Source organism: Nematolebias whitei, chromosome 1 (assembly GCF_014905685.2).
Source record: "Nematolebias whitei isolate Nwh7 chromosome 1, NemWhi1, whole genome shotgun sequence".
Lineage (NCBI taxonomy): Eukaryota > Metazoa > Chordata > Actinopteri > Cyprinodontiformes > Rivulidae > Nematolebias > Nematolebias whitei.
Window position 1 is genome coordinate 86,499,569 of NC_056498.1, and position 24,005 is coordinate 86,523,573.

General features: G+C 41.5%; 1 protein-coding gene across 1 annotated transcript in view; it reads left to right on the forward strand.

The window, feature by feature from the left end:
* The window catches only part of edaradd (EDAR-associated death domain), a 42,137-nt gene that overhangs the window by 8,825 nt on the left and 9,307 nt on the right, over positions 1 to 24,005 (forward strand). The window lies entirely within an intron of this gene.

Genomic DNA, 24,005 nt, shown 5'->3' on the forward strand with positions numbered 1-24,005 from the left:
ACTTATACCTGGACCTACCATTCTGTGTTCGTCTGTCTCTCCTTCCTGTCCTTTCATCCAGCCGGTCAAAGCAGATGGCCGCTTGTCCTGAGCCTGGTTCTGCTGGAGGTTTCTTCCTTTTAAAAGGGAGTTTTTTCTTTCCACTGTTGCCTCTGTGCTTGCTCAGGATGGGAGACTGTGATGAAGCCAAGACTCAACTTGTCTGCTGGATTCCTTAGATAGAGAACTTTACTAATTGGCTTTTATGTGAATGTTCCTGTAAAGTGCCCTGAGACAACTTTGTTGTGATTTGGCGCTATATAAATAAACTGAATTGAATTGAATTGTTTTTATTGGAGGGATCCTAACTTCCAGGCACCAACTTCTGCAAATTAATTGTAACGATATGCTTCTTGATCAAGCTTGAAGAAGTTTTAAACTGATCTGAGGTCATTAAGGTCGGTGCTGCTGATTATCCATGCTGCTGATTTCTTACCCATAAGCTGCTGTATTCATTCCCATCTGCTCACAACAGACTCATGTTCAGGCTGCTGTTTAACACACCATACAATATTATACTATATTATTATTGTTTAGCATGTATCTTAGATCCTTGTATACTGTTCCTTATTTTATAGTATATATTATGGGTGTTTTTGGGTGTACTGTAACTGGGACGTTGAGTACACAATTGTTCCACCTCATGTACCACATGTGATACCAATGGCAATGAAGTCCCCATGAACCTTGAAACCTTGAACCCCTACCTCTAAGAAGCTTTTTGTATAAATTTAACAGATTATCAGATTAGCTGATTAATTGGTACCATTATTTTTTTTTTTTAACTATTGTTGGTAGAATTAGTGGCAAAAAGCTGAGCAGCATTTGTGCATGCTCAAGATGAGAGTTTGGTGATGGAGTTAAACTCAAAGCAGTCTGCTCCTCAGATAAATAATGTTAAATTATTATTTTTATATACATACAGGGATATGAATGTGGACAGCATGATGGCGTAACTGGTCGAGCTGCTGCCTCTCAGCGAGCAGGTCCCTGGTTCAAATCCCGGTCCGAGGGCCTTTCTGGGTCGAGTTTGCATGTTCTCTCCGTGCGTGCGTGGGTTTTCTCCAGGTACTCCAGTTTCCTCCTTCAGACCAAAAACATGCATGTTAGGCTGATTGGTAACTCTAAATTGTCCCTAGATGAGAGTGAGAGAGTGAATGGACATTTATCTGGTTAGTCTCTATGTGTCCCTGTGATGGACTGGAGACCTGTCCAGGTGTCCCTCACCTCTTGCACAGTGATGACTGGATATGGGCACCAGTGACCAAAAAAGCAAGAAGCAGGTAAAGATAATGGATGGATGGATGGATGGATGGATAGATACATGAATGTTTCTGTTCAGTGCCCTGAGACGACTTCTGTTGTGACTTGGCGCTATATAAATAAACTGAATTTAGCATTTTCACCTCTAGCGTTCAGGCGCACATAAAAGTCAAACTTGTAAGCTCTAATTCAGGTTGTTTCATGCTGAAGTATTGAAGCCCATGTGTTACTATTTGGATTTTGTTCTCCCTGTCCGACATGATATTTTTGGTTTGCCACACGTCACACACACCTTCCAACAAAACATGCATAAAATAATAGCAAAATGCGTGGTTCAATTAGAAATGGTGGGCTGTGACAGTGTTAGTTGCACATCGTGTTGCTTGGACAAAACCTGCAAAACCTAATCAACATGCACAACAGGACTTTGACTAAACGAGAAAGAAAACCCAGCCCTCTTTGAAACTATAGCTTAGAAATATTTCACTACAAGTATCAAAGTTAAACAGATTATGGAAAGTTGGATTTAAGGTGACAATGTCATTTTTGATATATTTTACAGTTTACAGTCACAGTTGAACTTTAGTTTGTTGAAGATTTTAACACAAAGTATTTAATTTAGTGTGATGCACACTCACTTTTGAGCTTAATATTTAAAGCTTTGCAAATGTTTTTTCAAAGTTTTTTTTTCCACTTGTCATGCAGTTTGTGCATCAAAACATTGACACCCAGAGTGTCTCACTGTTTCAGGGCATACGATTCTTTCTCACATCACTTCTGAGTGTGCACTTCCAAACTCTCATTGACTCGTTATATCTGAGCTTAGAGCTAAAACTGGAATAAGTTTTTTTTTTTTTTTTTTACTTTTCATATACCTTACATAAAACACTGTAGACAGACAACAGAATGACAGCTCTGCTACTTGAATTCATTTTCAATACAACTTGCAGTTTTCACGTTGACTGAGACCTGATTTCATTAATTCTTGCTGTTTTATAAAGACTGCTATAGAAACCCTAATGATCCACTGGCAGTAGCTTTCACATTTCTTTTTAACTTTATTCTCGTTCCACTTCTTACAGTTAATACGTTAAAACTGTCATTTTTTTTCATTTCTTACATTATAATTTTGGCCAGTAGCTGCATTTACTCTTCAGTTGTCAGGATTTTCCCCCAGAAAGGTTGTAGTTTTGTTGTAGTTCCAACCATCAAGCTTTCAGTGCACTAACAGGCTTTAAAAAAGTTTTCTTTATTTTCTAACAAATTCCCCCAGGTGGAGGCTCAGCATACCACCACCCACAGTCTTACTGTTACACTTACTCCTGCTCAGGGTTGTGAAAGGGTGAGGTGAGGGAAATTTGCATAGTGACACATTTCCCTTAACAAAGTTATTTTTAAACCATTCACACCACCTTCGAATGTGCTGAAGGGGTGAACTTATGCACAGATAAACTTTCACCTGGTAAACAAACCTGTAGTGGAAACGGCAAAAGAAATTTAATATTGTCATTTTATTAATTTACAAAAACATATTAAATAATGCCTTTAAAGTATGTATTTAAAAACAAAAAAAAGCCATTATGTGAAACTTGCATTAGGCTTGATTTATAATTTGTTAGATTTTTTTTTGAGCAAGTCTCACTGATGTATAGCAAAAAGTGTAAATATAACTGTTTACTGCTTTTATTTTCTTCACATTATAACAACAAACATAGGTAAAAAGTCTAACAAGAAAAAGTGATTTATTACTTTATCTTACAGATAACAAATTCAACCTTATTTTTTTTTTAAATCATGAACTATCTTATACAAAAGCAATAAATGTTAATCTTTGTAGCTACCAACACACATCTAGACTTTTTTCACTAACAAACTAGACAGTTTTGTTGCTAACATGTCTAAAGTATGGTTTATTTGGCTTTTTGTCATTCCTATTAATATATATATTTGCCACACGTCACACACCTTTCAACAAAACATACATAAAATAATAGCAATATATATATATATATATATATATAGTGTAGGATTGTTAAAATCAGTAGTTTTATACAGAAAATAAATAATTTTATAAATAAAGTAGATTTCTAGCTGCAAAATATCGGGCTCAATAACAAACCTTGTTGCAGTCCATATGGATTTTTATTTTTTTTTTGCATATAAAAAGCTGCTTTGAAATTAGACCAAAAAAGAGCACAAATACTGGCACATGACCGTTTTAAAGAATATGTAGCAATCAAAAAAGAACTACATATAGACAATTATTGAACAAAAACCTGAAGGATGCCAATACAGCTACTGCCCAACAACATTCATTATACAAAGAGCACTTGGATCAAATACCAAAGCTCAATGATTTATAGGGTCACCATGGCAGCATTTCACTTGTTCCTCTCACTTCCTAGCAGCATCCTTGATAAAAATGGTAGACAAATAGAAAATCTGAAACAGGCAGTCAGTGTGCAATAGTGATAATTCACATTGTATACATTTGTGAACTGTAAGTAGTAGAATCATCTGGTCATTAAATCTAGTGTTTTATGTAGGAGAAATGACCATCCATCCATCCATCCATCCATCCATTATCTTGTGCGTATTCCAAAGTTGGGTCGCAGGGGCAGCAGTTTGACCAGGGAGGCCCAGACATCTCTTTCCACAGCCACCTCTTCCAGCTCTTCTGGGAGGATTCCAAGGCGTTCCCAGGCCAACCGAGAGACATAGTCTGTCCAGCGTGTCCTGGGTCTTCCCTGGAATCTCCTCCCAGTTGGACATGCCCAAAGCATCTCCCTAGGGAGGCGCCCAGGGAGCATCCTTACCAGATGCCCGAACCACCTCAACTGGCTCCTCTCGATGTGGAGGAGCAGTGGTTTTACTTAGAGTTTCTCCTGATAACTGAATTTCTCACCCCATCTCTAAGGGAGAGTCCATCTATCCTGCAGAGGAAACTCATTTCAACTGCCTGTATCCATGATCTCATTCTTTCGGTCACTACTCAGAACTCATGGCCATAGGTGATGGTAGGAATGTAGACTGACCGGTAAATGGAGAGCTTCACCTTATAGTTCAACTCCCTATTCACCACAACGGACCGGCACAGAGTCAGCAATACTGAAGACGCTGCACCAATCCATCTGTCAATCTCATGTTCCCAAGTTAAAAAAATTCCTTACTTCCAATTATGAAGAAAATTTTCTGAGCTTGTATATGTGGAAGTCAAGAGTTTGGTTGTGATCACTCTGTACTCTGTTGGTATTTGTGAGAAAATCTTACTCCTATTGTTGTGAGAGACACATGAAGGAAGACAAACTTGAACATTTTGGTAAATACACTATGAGAAATGGAAAGTTAGTGGGAATAAGAAGGTTTTTTTAAAAAACAGAAAAGTTAAGCCAGCTCAGAAGTTAGCTAATATGACATTACACTCTAAGTTAAACATTCTGGGGATTACTGGTAGTTATTCTTTTGGCTGCTCCCTTCTGCAGGTTGCTCGAAGTGACACCAGGATGCGCAGCCCTGCACTGAGCTTTCGGTGGTACAATTTCCAAAAATCATAAAACTTAAACTGTGATTGTGTGAAAACGGTAGAGAATATCAAAATTTCCGTTCAGTCATGTCAAGTTCAACTTTCTGTGACCTGTTTAAACTTTGAATGATGTTTCTATTGTGAGGTCTGCCTCAGTTCTAAAGCTCCAGTTATGGCTGGCCTTTGTCATTCATTTCCAGAAAACCTGTTTTGTATACAGAAATTCTTTGCCATAGTATCTGTGCCTTACAGTGCTACAAAATTAAAACACACTATTTCTGATTTAAACATTAGTTTTGATGTATTTTTGTATGTTTTTCAGCAGTAACTGAACAAATAACCAATCAAAACCCATGAAAAAATCTGCATATAGTAGTTAGGTGCTTCAGTGCTTGTAGATTAGCTTCCTAAGGATTTTATTAATTTTAGCAGTAAACTTTGCCCTCATACCAGGCTTTCCTGTTGGCAGCAATGTGGTTTTTATGTTTTTTTTTTGTTTGTTTTTTTTGCAGTACGTTGTTACTTTCTATATATGATAATGATAAAAGCAGCGTGAAAGCAGAATACAGCATCGTCAACATTTCCTAGTAGTGTGGGCCTGTCTTGAGTGGCTGTGACACTGGGGATTTACCTAGCTTTCCCCCCCAAAGAAGTGCGCAAGCAGTCACTTTTTATCTTGTCTTCCATCTAAAAGGCTTGCAATCCAATATGAATAGTCTATCAATACATGTCGTCACAAACTAGGTGTAATAGTAAATCCAAATTTAGACATTTAAATTGGCGGGCTGTAAGAAGAAGCAGTGTTGTATATGGCTACATCAAAAAGTAGATGAATTTGAGTCATTCCAGCAGGTACATTTATTTTGTTACAATATATAAATTTTATTTGATCTTGATTAAATTATACCAGTATTTTGGCTGGACTCTCCCTTAGAGATGGGGTGAGAAGTTCAGTTATCTGGGAGAGACTCAGAGTAGAACCACTACTCCACATTGAGAGGAGCCAGTTGAGGTGTTTCGGGCATCTGTAAAGGATGCTCCCTGGGCGCCTCTCTAGAGAGGTGCTTTGGGCATGTCTAACTGGGAGGAGACCCCGGGGAAGAACCAGGACATGCTGGAGAGTCTATGTCTCTCGGTTGGCCTGGGAACACCTTAGGGTCCCCCCAGAAGAGCTGGAAGAGGTGCTGTGGTGAGAGACGTCTGCACCTCCCTGATCAAGCTGCTGCCCCCGCGACCCAACTTCGGAAAAAGCGCAAGATGGATGGATGGATTTTTGTGATACAGAAATGAGCTATTCCCTTTTATATTGATACAACAATTTTACATTCTGTTTCTGTATGTTCTCTTCTAAACATGAGAACGTCTTAGTTTTCTCGCTTGAGTGAAGTGGATAACACATTTTCAGCCACAGCTCCAGAAATTAGTAATGAAGAAAAAAATACCTAACACTAAAAGGCACTGTAAAGCAGGATATGCAGAGTTCAATCCAAAATTTTATGAAGGAAAATAAGCACAAAACCTGACAACAGAAAGGAACACTATGCAAATTAGAAAACAACTACTTTTTCCTGCTGTTCCCGTTTCAGGTGTCGCACAGCGAGTCACCGTCCTTCATCTCACTTTGTTTTCTACATACTCAGTCCGCACTAAAACTACCTCCATGTCCTGTCTGTGTCCTCCATATATCTCCTCTTTGGCCTTTCTCTTTATCTATTTGTTTGTTTGTTTGTTTTTTCCATGCAGCTGCATCATTCTACCAAAATACCCACAGTCCCTCCTCTGCACAAACTATATGTAAACCATCTCAGTCTGGTCTCTCTAACTTCCATTCATCCATTCATCCATCCATTATCTTCCGCTTGTTCCGAAGTCGGGTCGCGGGGGCAGCAGCTTGAGCAGGGAAGCCCAGACATATCTTTCCACAGCCACCTCTTCCAGCTCTTCTGGGAGGATTCCAAGGCGTTCCCAGGCCAACCGAGAGACATAGTCTCTCCAGCGTGTCCTGGGTCTTCCCAGGGGTCTCCTCCCATTCAGATATGCCCGAAGCACCTCCCTAGGGAGGCGTCCAGGGGACATCCTTACCAGATGCCCGAACCATCCTTACCAGATGCCCGAACCACCTCAACTGGCTCCTCTCGATGTGGAGGAGCAGCGGTTTTACTCTGAGTCTCTCCCGGATAGGAATGCGCAATATATACGGTACACGGTAGAAACGATAGAAATTTTGCCTACGATAGAGATCTGTCTTCTACCGGCTAACCGCAGTAATGCTGTGTCTGACGTAAAATCAGAGTTGTCAGTTATAATCATTACTTTTTTTAGTTGAAAACTGTGCATAAGGGGTGTTAAAGTTTTTTTCTTTGCAAGCTAAGTAGCAAAGCTACAAGCTAACTACAGCCGACTTGCCGTAGTGTTGCCGTATTCGGACGCATGGACAAAACGCTGTGTTCCATCAAAAGTTGTTTTTTTCTGTCGAAAGTTAAAGTAAGCGTTGGTCAGCTTTAGAGAAACCTGCTCTCTGATCTGTAAAAAGAACGCTGTGTTGTGTGATTTTACTGTGAGACCCTCTGGTCAAAGCCACAGACTCATTTTGTGTCAGCTCTCCTTAAAGCAGAAGGAGATGCCCACTAGAGGTTTGGAGGGTGAAGTGTTTTCAGTTGCTGCTCTGTTGCTGTTCATTTCTTAAGTGAGAATACTGGAAACTAAGAGTTAACAGCTAACAAAATCTTCCTGTTTTAGCCAGGTTTCTGTCAGACAGAATAAATCAGTATGATGATCAGTGATCAGGTCATTAACTAACAGGGATTTAAAGGAAAGAGATCGGATGTTCAATAATCCACATTTAATGATTTTGTCCTGGTAAACTATCCATCCATCCATCCATTATCTTTACCCGTTTATTCCATTTTTGGGTCACGGGGGTCGCTGGTGCCCATGTCCAGCAATCACTGTGCGAGGGGCGGGGTACACCCTGGACGGGTCGCAAGTCCATCACAGGGCCACATAGAGACAAACAACACAAACAACCATTCACTCTCTCACTCACACCTAGGGACAATTTAGAGTTACCAATCAGCCTAACATGCATGTTTTTGGTCTGTGGGAGGAAACCGGAGTCCCGGAGAAAACCCACGCATGCACGGAGAGAACATGCAAACTCCACCCAGAAAGGCCCCTGGACCGGGGTTTGAACCAGGGACCTGCTCGCTGAGAGGCAGCAGCTCTACAAGTTGCGCCACCGTGCTGCCCCCTGGTAAACTAGTTGTGTTTATTTTAATAAGATTTTTTTTTGGTAATATTTTTAGAGCTGATTTTTGGTCTACTTGATTTGAGCCGTAGGCGAGTTGGCACTGTTTCAATGGGGTTTTGGAAGGGTAACAAAGAAGCAGCAGAGAGGTGTGGAAGACTACATCTCTGCTTCCTGTACTGATTTCTAGGCTGGACCGTTAATAGTCAACAACCCGGATGTCCAACTGAATCATCCAAGTTTTTTGGAGAGAAGTGCTGCTCCATTTAAGGTGGGATGGATTCCATCTCACCACATCAGACTGGGTTTCCCCCAAAATGCACTCCAGTTGTCTACAAATCCTTCATTGTTTTCAGAGCACTACATGGATGCCCAGCGGTTGAAAGCTGACATACGGCTAAACATGTCATCGTTGGACAGGTTGGGGATGGGGCTGGAGAAAACTATGGAGTCAGACATAGTTTTTGCAAAGTTACACACCAAAGCAACATAAATTTTAGTGATCTCTGATTTACGTAATCGAGTGTCATTTTCGCTGACATGAATACTAATTTTACTGTATTTCGCCTTTGCTTTAGCTGGTGGTTTCAGGTGGGATTCAATGTCACCTGCTCTGGCCCCTGTAATGCATTTGACTGTGGTTTGAGTCGCAGGTGCCAGATTTCAAACTATAGAGCTGCCAACAACAACTGTTCCTCAGCGGGCGTCTCACGAAGCACGGAAAATTAATTTCAGAGTTGAACAGGTCGGTGGTTGACGGAGGGCTTAGTTTTAGTATTATATTTTCTTTGGACCGTCACCCCACAGTGGGGCTGAAGTTCAGGGTAGCCAAGTGGAGAAAACTGTTTTGAAACATGGTTTTGAATGGGAGAATAATCATTTGAAACGCTAACCAATTGGTGGTTAGCTCGGGGTTTAGTTTTAGCTTTAGGCTTACTTAGGGCCGATATCCCGCGGGCCTGTGTTTCCGGGTTGCTAAGGGGAGGAAAATGATTTGAAATGTGATTTAAAAGAGAAGAAAAATCTTTTGAAAAATCTTTTGAAACATCATTTGAAACATGAACGGGTCGATGATGAACCCGGGACTTAGTTTTAGCATTTAGTTTACCTCGGGCTGTCACCCAGCCGGCCTGTGGTTTCTGACTGTCAACGTGAACTAGCATTAGTGGCTCTGTGGAGCCTACAGGTGCCTGGCTAGTTAATGGTTTTTCAAAAGCACATAGTCGAGCCTCCAGATCAGACTTCCTCTTCACTAGAACAGACATATCAGAACATTTAATGCATGTACCATTTTCTTCAAATGAAGCACAATTATAGCTGAACATTTGACACACAGTACATGTAATGAAGCCAGAAGCCATATTGAGCAAAGGCTAGTAAGAGCCAGCAGATCTCAATACACTGATTAAAACCAGAAGTCATGAAAAATAAAGACCACAGTGGAATAAGTTTAAGGTTAGGGTGAACAAGCCATGTGGATCTGATGCAGGCAGTCTCAGCAGTAGGGTTGCCAACCGTCCCATAAAAAACGGAATCGTCCCGTATTTAGAAACAAAACTACGCGTTCCGTATTGAGCTGCAACGGGACGCACTTTGTCCCATATTATCATGAAAGTCAAAAAACATGTCCATGTCAATAGAGTTAGTAAATGATGGGACGCTGTATATGGGATTTTACGGTAAATTAACTCCCGCCCTCTCCTGCTCTGTGACCAATGAGCAGTCTTCTTACTCACGAAGCCCTGAATCCGGCTCATCTCATTGGTCCAACTCCTGTTGTTTTATCACAACCGCCGACAGACAGGATTTGACAACAAGACATCATGGACGCGAGCGGCAGGAATTCAGAAGATTTAAACAGCGCACATGGTGCATATTCCATCAATAACCCAACTAATCTTCCCAGAAAAAAAGACCGGCTGCAAAAATACAGAATCGAGTGGGAAAAGGAAATGTGGCTGGAAAGAGTGCACGCTAATGGCTATAAAGCACATTGTACTGTCTGCCAGCACACTTTGTCTGTAGCCCATGGTGGACAGTTTGATGTCAAACAGCTTCTACCGCTGGACACATAAGAAATGTGAAAGACAACAAAACCAGGAGAACCCTTGACCAGTATTTTTTTCCACCGGGCAACGCCAGAGGCAGATATGGTATGTAAAATGATAATAATATTAAAAAAGCATAAGCTTAATGTGTAAAAGTGCAATGAATGTGAATATTAAAGGCCAAATATATTTTTATTGTGATAAAAAAGTAGAATAAAAAAATCCATCCATCCATCCATTTTCTTCCGCTTATCCGGGGTCGGGTCGCAGGGGTAGCAGCCTAAGTAGGGAGGCCCAGACTTCCCTCTCCCCAGCCACTTGGTCCAGCTCCTCCAGGGGAATCCCGAGGCGTTCCCAGGCCAACCGAGAAACATAATCCCTCCAGCGTGTCCTGGGTCTTCCTCTGGGTCTCCTCCCAGTGGGACGTGTCCGGAACACCTCACCATGGAGGCATCCAGGACACATCCTAAACAGATGCCCGAGCCACCTCAACTGGCTCCTCTTGACATGGAGAAGCAGCGGCTCTACTCTGAGTCCCTCCCGGATGATTGAGCTTCTCACCCTATCTCTAAGGGAGAGCCCAGACACCCTGCGGAGGAAACTCATTTCGGCTGCTTGTATCCAAGATCTTGTTCTTTCGGTCACAACCCAAAGCTCATGACCATAGATGAGGGTAGGAACGTAGATCGATCTGTAAATTGAGAGGGTCGCCTTTTGACTCAGCTCTCTCTTCACCACGACAGGCCTGTACAGTGCCCGCTTCACTGCAGACGCTGCACCTATCCGCCTATCGATCTCACGCTCCATTTTTCCCTCATTCGTGAACAAGACCCCAAGATACTTGAACTCCTCCACTTGTGGCAGGACCTCTTCCCTGACCCGGAGAGGGCACTCTACCCTTTTCCGGCTCAAGACCATGGCCTCGGATTTGGAGGAACTGATCTTTATCCTGGCCGCGTCGCACTCGGCTGCGAACCGATCCAGCGAAAGCTGTAGATCACGATCTGATGAAGCCAATAGAACCACATCATCTGCAAAAAGCAGGGACGCAATCCTAAGGCCACCAAAACGAATCCCCTCAACACCTTGGCTGCACCTAGAAATTCTGTCCATAAAAGTTATGAACAGAATAGGTGACAAAGGGCAACCTTGGCGGAGTCCAACTCTCACTGGGAACAAGCCCGACTTACTGCCGGCAATGCGGACCAGACTCTGACACCAGTCGTACAGGGACTTAACAGCCCGTATCAAAGGGCCCGGTACCCCATACTCCCAGAGTACCCCCCACAGGGTTCCCCAAGGGACGCAGTCGAACGCCTTCTCCAAGTCCACAAAGCACATGTAGGGTTGGGCAAACTCTCACGCACCCTCCAGGACCCTGCTGAGAGTGTAGAGCTGGTCCAGTGTTCCACAACCAGGACGAAAACCGCACTGCTCCTCCTGAATCCGAGGTCCGACTATCCGACGGACCCTCCTCTCCAGAACCCCCGAATAGACGTTACCAGGGAGGCTTAAGAATAAGATTTTTTTAAATACATAAAATAGATAAATAAAAAAATACACAAATTAATTTATATAGTATTTCTTATGTTTATGATTACTGCAGAGATAGTCCATATACAGTATACCACACTGTGAAACATACTTTAAGTTACAACTCAGCCGACTGATTTAAGCTGACTCTCCAAACACTGAATGATTCCAGCATTGCCAAGAAGATGTCCTGTGGGAGGACGAAGGCTGAGGCTATGGTCACCGATGTCCTGAAGACGTCCTGTGTCCAAATGCAATAGAAGAAGTGGTCCAAAAATTGAAAGTGGAAGCAACCCACTCCCATTCTCTCTTCACACCGATGCCTCAAACAAGGTGACCATGAACCATGTTTTATTAATGATAGTTATATACAAATGGATACAACTGATATATAGAAATAAATACATAATCAAATTTACTTTACAGTATACAAACATATGCATACTTATACACATCTTTAAAAAAATTAAACAGTTTATATATGATATATTAAAGTAATTTCAAAAGGTAGTTAGGATATGATGCAAAATTCTAAAGAAAAACAAATATTTGTTCCCATTTATTTACCAATGTGCATTACTTTTGTTTCTCTAGTGAACTCAGATAATAAAACTTTTAACTCCTTTTGGCAGGTTAAGCATGTCTATGGATGAACTTCATGAGGAACGTGTGACTGTAGCACCTCACCACAGAAGCTCAGGAGAAGGTGTCAGTCCAAGGGAACAGCAGAGAGGTGGATGCAAGTTCTTCAGCCAGCTGACCTCCCCAACATCCAGCTGTTGTATCCTTTGTCCTCATTTCATCTTCCACTGGATTTGTGGAAATGATTTTCTCTCGTGAAAAATAAATGGACTGATGTGCAAAACAGATGTTATTCTGAACTAATTAGAAGTGAGCTCATTGTCAGTCTAAATGATGAAATGTTTTGCTCAGAGTTTTACTCTTAGTCTCTGAAAAACAAACTACAGCACGAGCTCAATAGATACAAATGGAAGAAACAGGCTGACTCCAGTGATGGAGCATTGCCCTTTTTAGTTTACAAGTTATCTTTTTACTACACGTAGAAAGTCATGGCTTCTTAGGCACAATGTGTTTGTTTACAAATTTCCTACAAACTTTATGTTTACACTAAATGCATTATTACACAAATGTTCTTATTGTTTTCTGTTAATACTGTTTTAAACTAAGCAAAACAAAATAATGTTTAAGAAATATAAGTTCTTTTCAGAAAGATTTTACCCTGGTAATTGTAATTTCACTCAAAATAAATTATTAAATTGTGTAATAATTAACGTTCTATGCATATTTTTATCATTCAGAAACATGCATCCAATTAAATTCGGGTTAATTTCAGAGCAAGAAAAGCGGGGTTGTGGTAGGGGGTTGAATCATCATGCTGGTGGGGGTGGGGTCGGCCAACCCTGCCATGAGGTGTCCCTTATTTATTTTTCAAGGAGTTGGCAACCCTACTCAGCAGTGATATGGTCTCAGCTTTTGTGCGCATTGAAAGTTAGCAGCTCGCTAGGCCCATCACAATGTAGCCTCACCAAAATGTAGTACCATGAGACTTGCTCCGCACGAGACTGGGACCCTCCGCTCTCAAAACAAATAGAATACCAAAAAAACAAGCGATTCACGTAACTCAAAATACCTAAAAAGAATAAAGTACAAAACAAGAACCAGGAAGGAAGCACTACGACAAAGTCAAGAATCAAAAACAGTTAAAAAATTAAATTAAATTAAACAAGTGACTTGCCTAATTGATGATCTTAGGCTTTGTGTGAGTTAGCAGTTAGCACAGCACCATCAGGTCACATAGCTCAAACACCTAAAATAAAGAGTAAAACCAACAAATGACCAGCATACGATACTAACAAACAGTTTAAAGAGCAGCAAAAAACAGTTTGTAGTAAGTGCAAATCGTATAAAGTGTTTAAAGTTGTTAGATTATCTCTGAGTAGAGCAGAGCATATTTGAAAGAGATCTCTCCCAAGCAAACCGGATCCAGAAGTTCAGACATCTGGTAAGGATGCTCCCTAGGCACCTCTCTAGGGAGAAGACACTGGAGAGACTATGTCTCTCAGTTGGCCTGGGAACGCCTTGGGATCCCCCCAGAAAAGCTGGAAGAGGTGACTGTGGAAAGAGATGTCTGGGCCTCCTTGCTCAAGCTGCTGCCCCCGTGACCCAACTTCGGAACAAACGGAAGATACTGTAATGGAAGGATAGACGGATTTTTGGACAAGGTGGTTCTAATCTTATTGGTATTATGCAGGTGGAGGAAAGCGGTCCTGGTAACTTTCTGATGTGAGGGTTAAAAGACATCCATCCATCCATCATCTTCCGGTTGTTCCGAGGTTGGGTCGCAGGGGCAGCACCTTGAGCAGGGAAGCCCAGCCATCTCTTTCCACAGCCACCTCCTCTGGGAGGATTCCAAGGCGTTCCCAGGCCAACCGAGAGACATAGTCTCTCCAGCGTGTCGTGGGTCTTCCCCAGGGTTTCCTCCCAGTCGGAAATGCCCGAAACACCTCCCTTGGGAGGTGTCCAGGGGGCATCCTTAGTAGATGCCCAAACCACCTCAACTGGCCCCTCTCGATGTGGAGGGGCAGCGGTTATACTCCGAGTCTCTCCCGTATAACCAAACTTCTCACCCTATCTGTAAGGGAGAGCCCAGCTACCTTGTGGAGGAAACTTATTTCAACCGCCTGTATCCACAATCTAATTTTTTCGGTCACTACTCAGAGCTCGTGACCATAGGTGAGGATAGGAACGTAGACTGACCGGTAAACAGAGAGTTTTGCCTTACAGCTCAGCTCTCTCTTCACCACAATGGACCGGTACAGAGTCCGCAGTACTGCATACACTGCACCAATCCGTCTGTCAATCTCACGCTCCATTCTTCCCTCACTCATGAACAAAACCCCGAGATACTTGAACTCCTCCCCGTGAGGCAGAACCTCACCCTAGATCTGGAGAGAGCAGTCCACCCTTTTCCGGTTGAGGACCATGGCCTCAGATTTGGAGGTGCTGATTCTCATTCCAGCTGCTTCACACTCGGCTGTGAACCGCTCCAGTGAGAGCTGAAGATCACGGTACAATGACGCCAGCAGGACCACATCATCTGCAAAAAGCAGAGACGGAATCCTGAGGCCACCGAACCAAAAACTCTCCGCCCGCTGGTTGTAGCGAGAAATTCTATCCATAAAAGTTATGAACTGAATCGGTGACAACGGGCAGCCCTGGCGGAGTCCAACTCCCATCCTGAAGGGGTCCAACTTACTGCTGGCAATGCGAACCAAGCACTCGCACCGCTTGTATAGGGACTGAACAGCCCATTGCAACGTGCCCCCAATCCCATACTCACGGAGCACTCCCCACAGTGTACCCCAAGGAACATGGTTGAATGCCTTCTCCAAATCCACAAAACACATGTAGACTGGGTGGGCAAACTCCCATGACCCCTCGAGGATCCTAGTGAGGGTAAAGAGCTGAGCCAGTGTTCCATGGCCAGGACGGAACCCACATTGTTCCTCCTGAATCTGAGGTTCAACCAACGATTGGACTCGCTTCTCCAGCACCCCTGAATAGACCTTACCAGGGAGGCTGAGGAGAGTGATGCCCCTATAATTGGAGCATACCCTCCGGTCCCCCTTTTTGAAGAGGGGAACCACCACCCCAGTCTGCCAATCCAGTGGCAATGTTCCCGATGTCCACGCGATGTTGCAAAGGCATGTTAATCAAGACAGCCCCGCAACATCGAGAACTTTAAGGAAATCAGGGTGAATCTTATACACTCCCGGAGCCCTGCCGCCTCTGAGCTTTTTAACTACCTCCGCGACTTCAGCCACAGTTATGGATGGATCAACCCCAAAGTCCCCCGACTCAGCTTCCTCCATGGAAGATGCGCTAGTGGTATTGAGTAGGTCCGAGAAGTATTCCTTCCAAGACATATCCTGATAAAAAATAAACTTTTTTTTTTACATTACATTAGAACTGGAAGCCAAAGTAATGCCATCCAGGGTAGGTAAAAGGCTGACAAGAGTTGGGCTTTGGATCAGCAAGAACAAGGCCAAGAGCAGTTTAACAATTTTATTGTTAACAGGAAAAAGTCTGGTGGAGGTCTAGGTCCTGGACCGGGTCCAATCTGTCAAGACAGAAGAGTTAGTGGCTTTGACCAAGTTCTGGACATGCAGGTGAATGTTGGTGTCTGTACTAACCTTCTGTCTTATGTTGCAGCAGAGTCTGTAGTTCTGCAGCTGGTGAAGTCACTCCAGTAGAGCAGGTTGCTGCAGTGGAGCAGATTAAAGGACTTGAGGTCCAGAACAGGGAAATTCAGAATTGTGGTCTGTGAGTTGTTGCAGGGGTCAAAACCGGAGAAGCAGGAACAGGGCCGAGTCGTGATCCAAAATAAGTTTTCAAAAAGGGGAAAGCACAGAGTCAGAAACCATGGGCAGATAGGCATACAAAATCCAAGAAGGTTCAGACAAGGCGAGGAGTCAAAAACAGGCGATGAGTCGTGGCAAAGCAAGAGACAAGATTGGGTATGCTGGATTTCTACTGCTTGTGAAAGGTTCGAGAATCTGGCACTAACTGACTGAATGCAGGGAACTTAAGTAGGGTGGAGAACAGGTGTAGAGCATGAGCTTGATTACTGGGTGAGTGTGAGGGTGAGTGACAGGAACAGGCAGAGCTTGGCAGGAAAAAACACAAACATGACAGACTGTGAGGGGCAAAAACATGACAAAGACTGCAAAATTTATTCCTAAGGTGCTCAGGTCCAAAAACCACAACTTATGTCTTGTCTGAGTGGGAGACTGCGACGAAGATTCAACAAGTCTGCTGTCTTCCTTAGATAGAGAACTGTATTAATTGGCTTTTCTATGTATGTGAATGTTCCTGTGAAGTGCCCTGAGACAACTTTGTTGGGATTTGGAACTATATAAATAAACTGAATTGAATTGAATTGAGTTTAAAAGCAGAAAATTAAGGTTCATTAGGGTGTTCATGTCTTTGACACGCTTGTAATCTAAATAACTAATTGGATTCATAGGGTATATATATAATTGAGTATCATCAGCATAACAATGAAAATTTATCCCATGCTGTTTAATAACTTTACCAAATGGAAGTAAAAAGTAAATAATGTTGGCCAAAGTACTGAACCTTGAGGAACTCCATGACTACCTTTGTTGCATGAAAAAGACGCATTATTTACATTTACAAACTTGAGTCTATCAAAGGGCAGCATGGTGGCGCAACTGGTAGAGCTGCTTCCTCTCAGCGAGCAGGTCCCTGGTTCAAATCCCGGTCTGGGGGCCTTTCTGGGTGGAGTTTGCATGTTCTCTCCGTGCATTTGTGGGTTTTCTCTGGGTACTCCGGTTTCAGAGTCAGAGTCAGAGTCAGAGTTTCTTTATTGTCATTCGCACCTCATGTGGTACATGTGGTGGAGCGAAATTATGTACACAGGGTCCCAGTTACATCCAACAATAAAATGTCTAAGAAAAACAGTAATAACATCTAAGATATGAACTAAGAAAAACATCAACTAAATATACACTAAGCACTCATAACATAAAAACATTGAACATCAGCACAAACATGAACATGAGTCTGTGAGCAGATGTGCACGCATGAACACATCAACATTGAAACAGATCAGCAGCAACATGAAACAGATCAGCAGCAACATGATATGGTTTTTCACAGTGATTATTCTAGTTAGAGGTTCATGAGTCTAACAGCCTCAGTGTAGAAGCTGTTCCTCAGTCTAGTGGTTTCCTACCACAGACCAAAAACATGCATGTTAGGCTGATTGGTAACTCTAAATTGTCCCTATGTGTGAGTAAGAGAGTAAATAGTTGTTTGTCTTTATGTGGCCCTGTGATGGACTTGCATACCCATACATTGTGTACCCTGCCCCTGGCACAGTGATTGCTGGACATGGGCACCGGCGACCCCCGTGACCCAAAATGGAAGAAGCGGGTAAAAGATAATGGATGGATGGATGAATGGAGTCTATCAAATAAATAAAATAAATCCCAATATCGTATTCAAGCCTCTGTAGTAGAGAAGTGATCAACTGTATCAAATGCAACACTGAGGTCTAACAGGACCAGTGTAGACACAAGTCCATTGTCAGAGGCCATGAGAATATCATTTGTAACTTTCACCAGTGCTGTTTCTGTGCTATGATGAGCTCTAAACCCTGACTGAAACTCTTCAAACAGATTTCTGTCCAGATATTCACACAAATGATTTGCAACAGTTTTCTCAAGATTTTTTTTTTTTTTTTTTTGATGAATGTTAGATCAGATATACTGTAGGATCATAATTAGCCAGAATTCCCAAATCAAGATCAGGCTTCTTCTGTAAATGTTTAATTACAGCAACATTAAAGCGCTGATGTAACCATTCAATAGAGACAAACTAAGCAGATCTAAAATGGGTTTATTAATTAGGGGAAATACAGTCTGGTTAAACAGTCTGGTTGGGATGGGATCTAGCAGATATGTGGGTGGTTTGGATGAAGGTATCATTTTTTACATGTCTCAGAGCTTAACAGGAGAAAAACAGTCCAAACATAATCAGGTTCTGTTGACATTTCTAAAGCTGCCTCATGTGACAGGGAGTCAGAGGCAGTAGAATAAGGGATGATGTGAGTTTTCTGTCTACTTGAAATTATTTTATTTATAAAGGACCTCATTAAGTCATCACTGCTTATAGCTGTAGAGATACATGGCTCTACATAGACAGGACTTTCATTAGTCTAGCTATAGAACTGAACAAAAACTTGTTTTTGATTTTTTTTATTCAAGATGAATAATATAGCTTTACGAGTAATTTTCTTATATGTTAGCAGGCTCTCTCTCTAATTTAAATATAATTCTTCCACATTAATGGAGCAGAGTTTTCTTTCCACCTTTCTAGATGCTTGTTTTAAAGTACGTAAGTCAGAATTGAACCAAGGAGCCAGCTTCTTCTGATTTATCACTTTCTTTTTCAGTAGAGCGATTTTATCAAGTGAACATCAAAAAAGGTTAAATTGTCTCATCTGGACCAGTTTCTTTAAGTGAGAAACATTTTGTTCTCCCACCTAGAGAGGATGGGGACAAATTGTTGTTTTCTACCTGGATGATTGAGTTTACAACCCTTTTATCAAGTTGTAAAATTATCAACAAGATCACCTGAGTCACTGCTCTCTATTGTATTACTCTGCAAAACAGAGGAAAGCCATGATGGAAGAGATTATTTGAATTTGCTTGCAGCATTCTCTGATAAACACCTACTATAATGAAATTTAATCTCAAAGGCTGTGTAGTCATTGTAAACACAAAGGTTATTAAAAATGATCAGACAGAACAGGATTTTGAGGACATTTTAATAAGTACTTAATCTCTATTCCATGTCAGAACCATATCAATAGTGTGATGATGACAATGAATAAATGCGTGGACCTACTCGTTATTAACCTGGGTCTCGACCAATCAGGTAATGTCGTTCAAATGGACTCCCATGTTTGTTTTACAAAAGTGTTTTATGCCAGATGCCCTTCCTGATGCAACCCTCACCATTTAACCAAGCTTGAGATCGGCACAAAAGATGCACTGACTTGTGCTCCCCTGGCTGAATAAAACTAGGAAACCTATAAAATCCATAAGCCATCTAAACTAACTGCACAAGAAGCTCTAACAGTTAGAAACTGGGATTACTTTAAAAGCAGAAAGCAGTGGTCTTGGAGAATAGCTCTTAGCTTTTTTGTTTGTTTGTTTGTTTGACTGTGGATATTAGAGCAGCTGTCCTCCAATGAGAGCGTTGGGTGTTTGGTTATACCACTAGGCAGTCACATGTTGAAGTGTACCTGACTAGACACTGAACCTCTCTTTGCCTCTGATGTCTATCCTATCAGTGTATGAATGTAATGTAAAAAGCACTGAGTCTCTTTAAAATAATTTACTCAGATTAACTTTGTAGAGATGTTGAAGAGTGCTGTTTAAATATGTGTGTGAATGGTTAAATGAGGGCACAGGTTGTTTTAAAATTCCTTAATTATTCTGGTTAGATAGAAAGGCACTGTATAAGTACTGTCCATTTACCAAATACCTTTAACTGAGGTTGAAACAAAGGACCTGAAACTGTTGCAGTTGCACCTGTGATAAAAGCTGATCAGATTGTTTAAATGTTACAGAAAGGAGCTTTATCTTCTTATTCTTTCACAAAACTGTTCTGCAAAATGGTCTCAAAACCAAACTGTCTTTATTCTGCCTCTGGCAGGTGGAGCTGGACATGTCCCGCAAAGTAGATGTAAGCTTTCAGAAATCAAGCGAGCTATGCTGAACAAAATAAGTGGAGCAGAACTCAGCTGTGTTGACGTTGAGCGCAGTTCACTAAATGAGTTGTATCTATGTCTCTTACAATGAACAAAAAATGAACGCAACACTTTGGTTTTTGCTCCCATTGTTCATGAGCTGAACTCAAAGATCTAAGATTGTTCCTTGTACACGATAAACCTTTTTCTCTCAAATATTATTCACAAATTTGTGTAAATTTGTGTTAGTGAGCACTTCTCTTTTGCTGAGATAATCCATCCACTTCACAGATGTGGCAAATGAAGATGCTGATTAGATATCATGATTCTTACACAAGTATGCTTTAGGCTGGCCACAATCAGAATCAGAATAAGAATAAACTTTATTATAATTGCACCAAAGTACAACGAGAACATATACGTACAGCCGTCCGAAAGATGGACGAGTGCACGAAGCTGCTGCTATAAAGCGCGGCCTTCTTATTCTTATTCAGAATACTTTTTTTTAATAGAAAAAGGGACACAGCCATGAGGAGAGGGTAGTGGCATTACATAAAAGATCTCTTCACACCTTGTACTAACAGGACACGATTTAAGACATTGAAAAAACTCTGCCAGCTAAAGCACATTTATGAACACGTTACACATGCATTTACAAACGAGGCAGTTCATGAAGCCCTAAATAGTCCATTGTCCTGATAAGATAATGGTCAGTCGGCACAGTTCTAATAAGAATCCACAGAAAGGAGGGGAGGGAGGGGGGTTGCGATAGACGAAGCTTCTCCTTAATATACACATTTGACAATTTGATGTCAGCCTGTTCCGAGGCCAGCTGTGGAGAGATTCAGATAACCACAATTGTTGATTTATTCAGGCAGTCTATTTTCCTTGTCAGCCTTGAGTTTGTACTGATAACTTTCCAAGGTCCGAAATGGCCAGATTAGGGTGCATTCCACTGGTCCGTGCTTATGAGCCTCTTCAATATGGTGTTTTCATGCTGACGAGTCCCAAAGCTGCAGGTGGCCTGCGATTCAAATCACTTCCAACTTAACGGTTTCACTCGGAAATCAGCTGATTTTGAGTCTTCCAGCACAAACCAGACCTTCACATAGACAGCAGCTTGTCAAGGTCCAAATTAGCTGCAGTCGTCTTCTTTGTACGTTGATAAGCCAGGATCTAGACTATTCCAAAAACAGGAAATCTGTTATCATAATTCCAGTTATCTGCAATTTCAGCATCCTTGGTTGATAGCAGGTGTAGACACATCCCCCCCAGAGATATATCCAGCTGCACGTCTCGTCCGAGCAGATAAGGGTTCTCCAGGACCCTATCGCTTTGTTGAAAGAATTTGTAATATACGTTGAAAGTCCAGTTAGTCAAATCCAAAACAGTAGTTTCTATTTTGGAAGATGTGTAAAAAATAGGAGCTGCTCCGATACACAGACAGAGAGTAAAAAAGCAGGAGGAGAACAGGGAGCGGGAAGGAATGTGTGCGCCTCACTTGAGAACTAGTAAAGAAAAAAAATGGCTAGGGGTAACAGAGCACTACGTTACAAATGCTAGATCGAAGCCACCTTCGGTGGGGGGATTTGGTAGGCAGGGCACTCGGTTCTGTTGACAGGGTGGGGCGCCCTCCTTGGCTAATGATGGGGGAAACACTTATTAATATATACAGAGTCTGAAGGTGGACTTAAGCTGTTTCTTGATCTTCATGTATGACGCAAATGGGAGGAAGTGGACAGTTATGTGGTTATTATCAGCACAAGAATAATCCTCATGTGATAATCTTCTGAGTATTTGAAAATGTGGAACTTTGGGTGAAAGTTTTCAGCCTCAAAATAAACAAATTTATGTCCAGTAACAGCCTGGGTCATTGGTGTATTTTAATATAGTTTTTAACAAACAAAAGATGGGCATATTTTGTCTAGCTGTGATGATTCAGTTATTAAAATGTGATCAAATGTACTGATGAAAATGACTTACTTGTAGGTTTTTTATGAATGTGTGGATTTCGAGCTGTGCTTTACAGCTTAATAAAGATTTCATTAATATGTCCTAGCAAAAATTCACATGTGTATCCTGCATTCTTTAGCTGGTCTACTGTAAATCAAAGTAACCAGGTGATTTAAATGGTGGACCTATACATACGTGACTGCTCTGTCCATAGTTGAAATGCTGCATGTCAGAAACACACAATCACTTAAGCCTTATTCTAGTTTCCCTTGCAAACGAATCTCTTCATCCTCACAGAGTGTAACCCAAGAAAGGCCAAGGCTACTCTTTATTTTGGAGCCCTTTGGATACAATGACTTTACAGTGACGTAGACTGATGACGGCCCATGCCACTCTGTCTAGGCATTTCTGGAACTGAAAAGCTGCTTTGTGCTGTTCATCAACTCATCCGTGAATGTCCTTCTTAAAAATATTCCTTTCCAGAGCAAGGATCCTACATTTTACAGCATTTTCATTGTTTCTTGGAATTTTATGTTGTTTTTGAGCATAAAGGAAATACACTCACTGATTCTTTTTATTTTTTATTTTGATAGAACAGATGTAGCAGAAATAAAAATAGCTTTATAGTGTAAATAGGTAAATAAGACCCAAATGAAACCTTACATGTTCTTAGCAGCAACACTCAGAACTTCAGCTCTTCAGCTTTGGACTTGTTTCATTGAGTTTTATTTGGAAGATTACTGAGGGTTGCAAAAGTTAGTTGACATTTCTTTTGTTTAGTTGCCTTATTAACTAGATTTTATTTGGATCAGTAAAGTTAAATTGAGGGGAAAAGTTTTAAAGTATTGTAAAACCTTAAAAAATAGTATGTGCTTGTGTGTTCACTTGCCCCAAAGTCAAGATTTAATAAAGCCATACTTTGCTGCAGTTACAGCATGTCTTCCAATATGCCTCCATTATCTTGGTACGTCTAACCACTGGAACATTCTTCATGACCAAAATGCTTCAGCTTGGTCATGTTGGATGGTACTGCTTGTGCTGAGTTATCTTTAAAACAAACCAGAGATTCTCTGTAAAATCCAGGACCTTTAACTGGTCCACCTTAAACTGCTGTGTTGCTTCAGCAGTGTGTTTAGAGTTTTTGGAATGTGAACATCTCAGTCTAAAACATCTGGAAGATTCAAATAGGTTTCTGTCAAGAGCTTCTCTACATTTTGCTCCATTCAACTTTCCTTCATCTCTGACCAGTGTTGCAATACCGGCTGCCAAAATGATCCCAGCAGCATGATGCTGCCACCACCCAGCTTCACTGTGTGGATGGTATTCTCAGCATCAGATGTGTTTGGTTTGCAACAAACAAGATGTTGTCCTTCATAGCAAAGAGTTCAATTTTAGTCACATCTGACTACACCCATCGCCAACCCTGATCTGTTCTTCTCCACGTTTGTCTCTGACCTGTGTGGAAAGTTTATTTGGCTTTGCGCTGTCTCTTAAGGTCGGCTGTGGCTGAGTGGTTAGAGCAGTCGTTCTCCAATGCAAGAGTTGGGGGTTTGAATTCACCAGTAGTCACATGCCAAAGTGTCCCTGGGCAAGACACTGAACCCCTCATAGCCTCTGATGTGTGTCCCATCAGTGTATGAATGTGATAAAGCTCTGATTAGTCTCTGGCTTTAGCTTTGTATAGATCTAGTAGAGTGCTGTATGAATGGGTAAATGATGCACAGATTGTTGTAAAGAGCTTTGAGTATCTAGATAAGATAGAAAGGTGCTATATAAGTACAGTCCATTTACCATCTTGCTTGATGGTAGACTTTACTTACTGTAATATACCATACCATTTTATTTATAGAGCACTTAAAGCAGCTACAAGGCCAACCAAAGTGCTGTACAGACAGAACAACAGACAACACACGAAGCAATATACAAAATGAAGTAAATCAAAAATATAGACATAAAAACGATGCAGATAATAAATATGATGACAAACCAGTGTGGAACTCTCTATACTTAGCGAGATCATTTGACAAAGTATATTGCCCTTAGGCTGATCTTATTGAGGCTTACTGAGGCTTCAACGCAAAAGGGGTGAATACATAT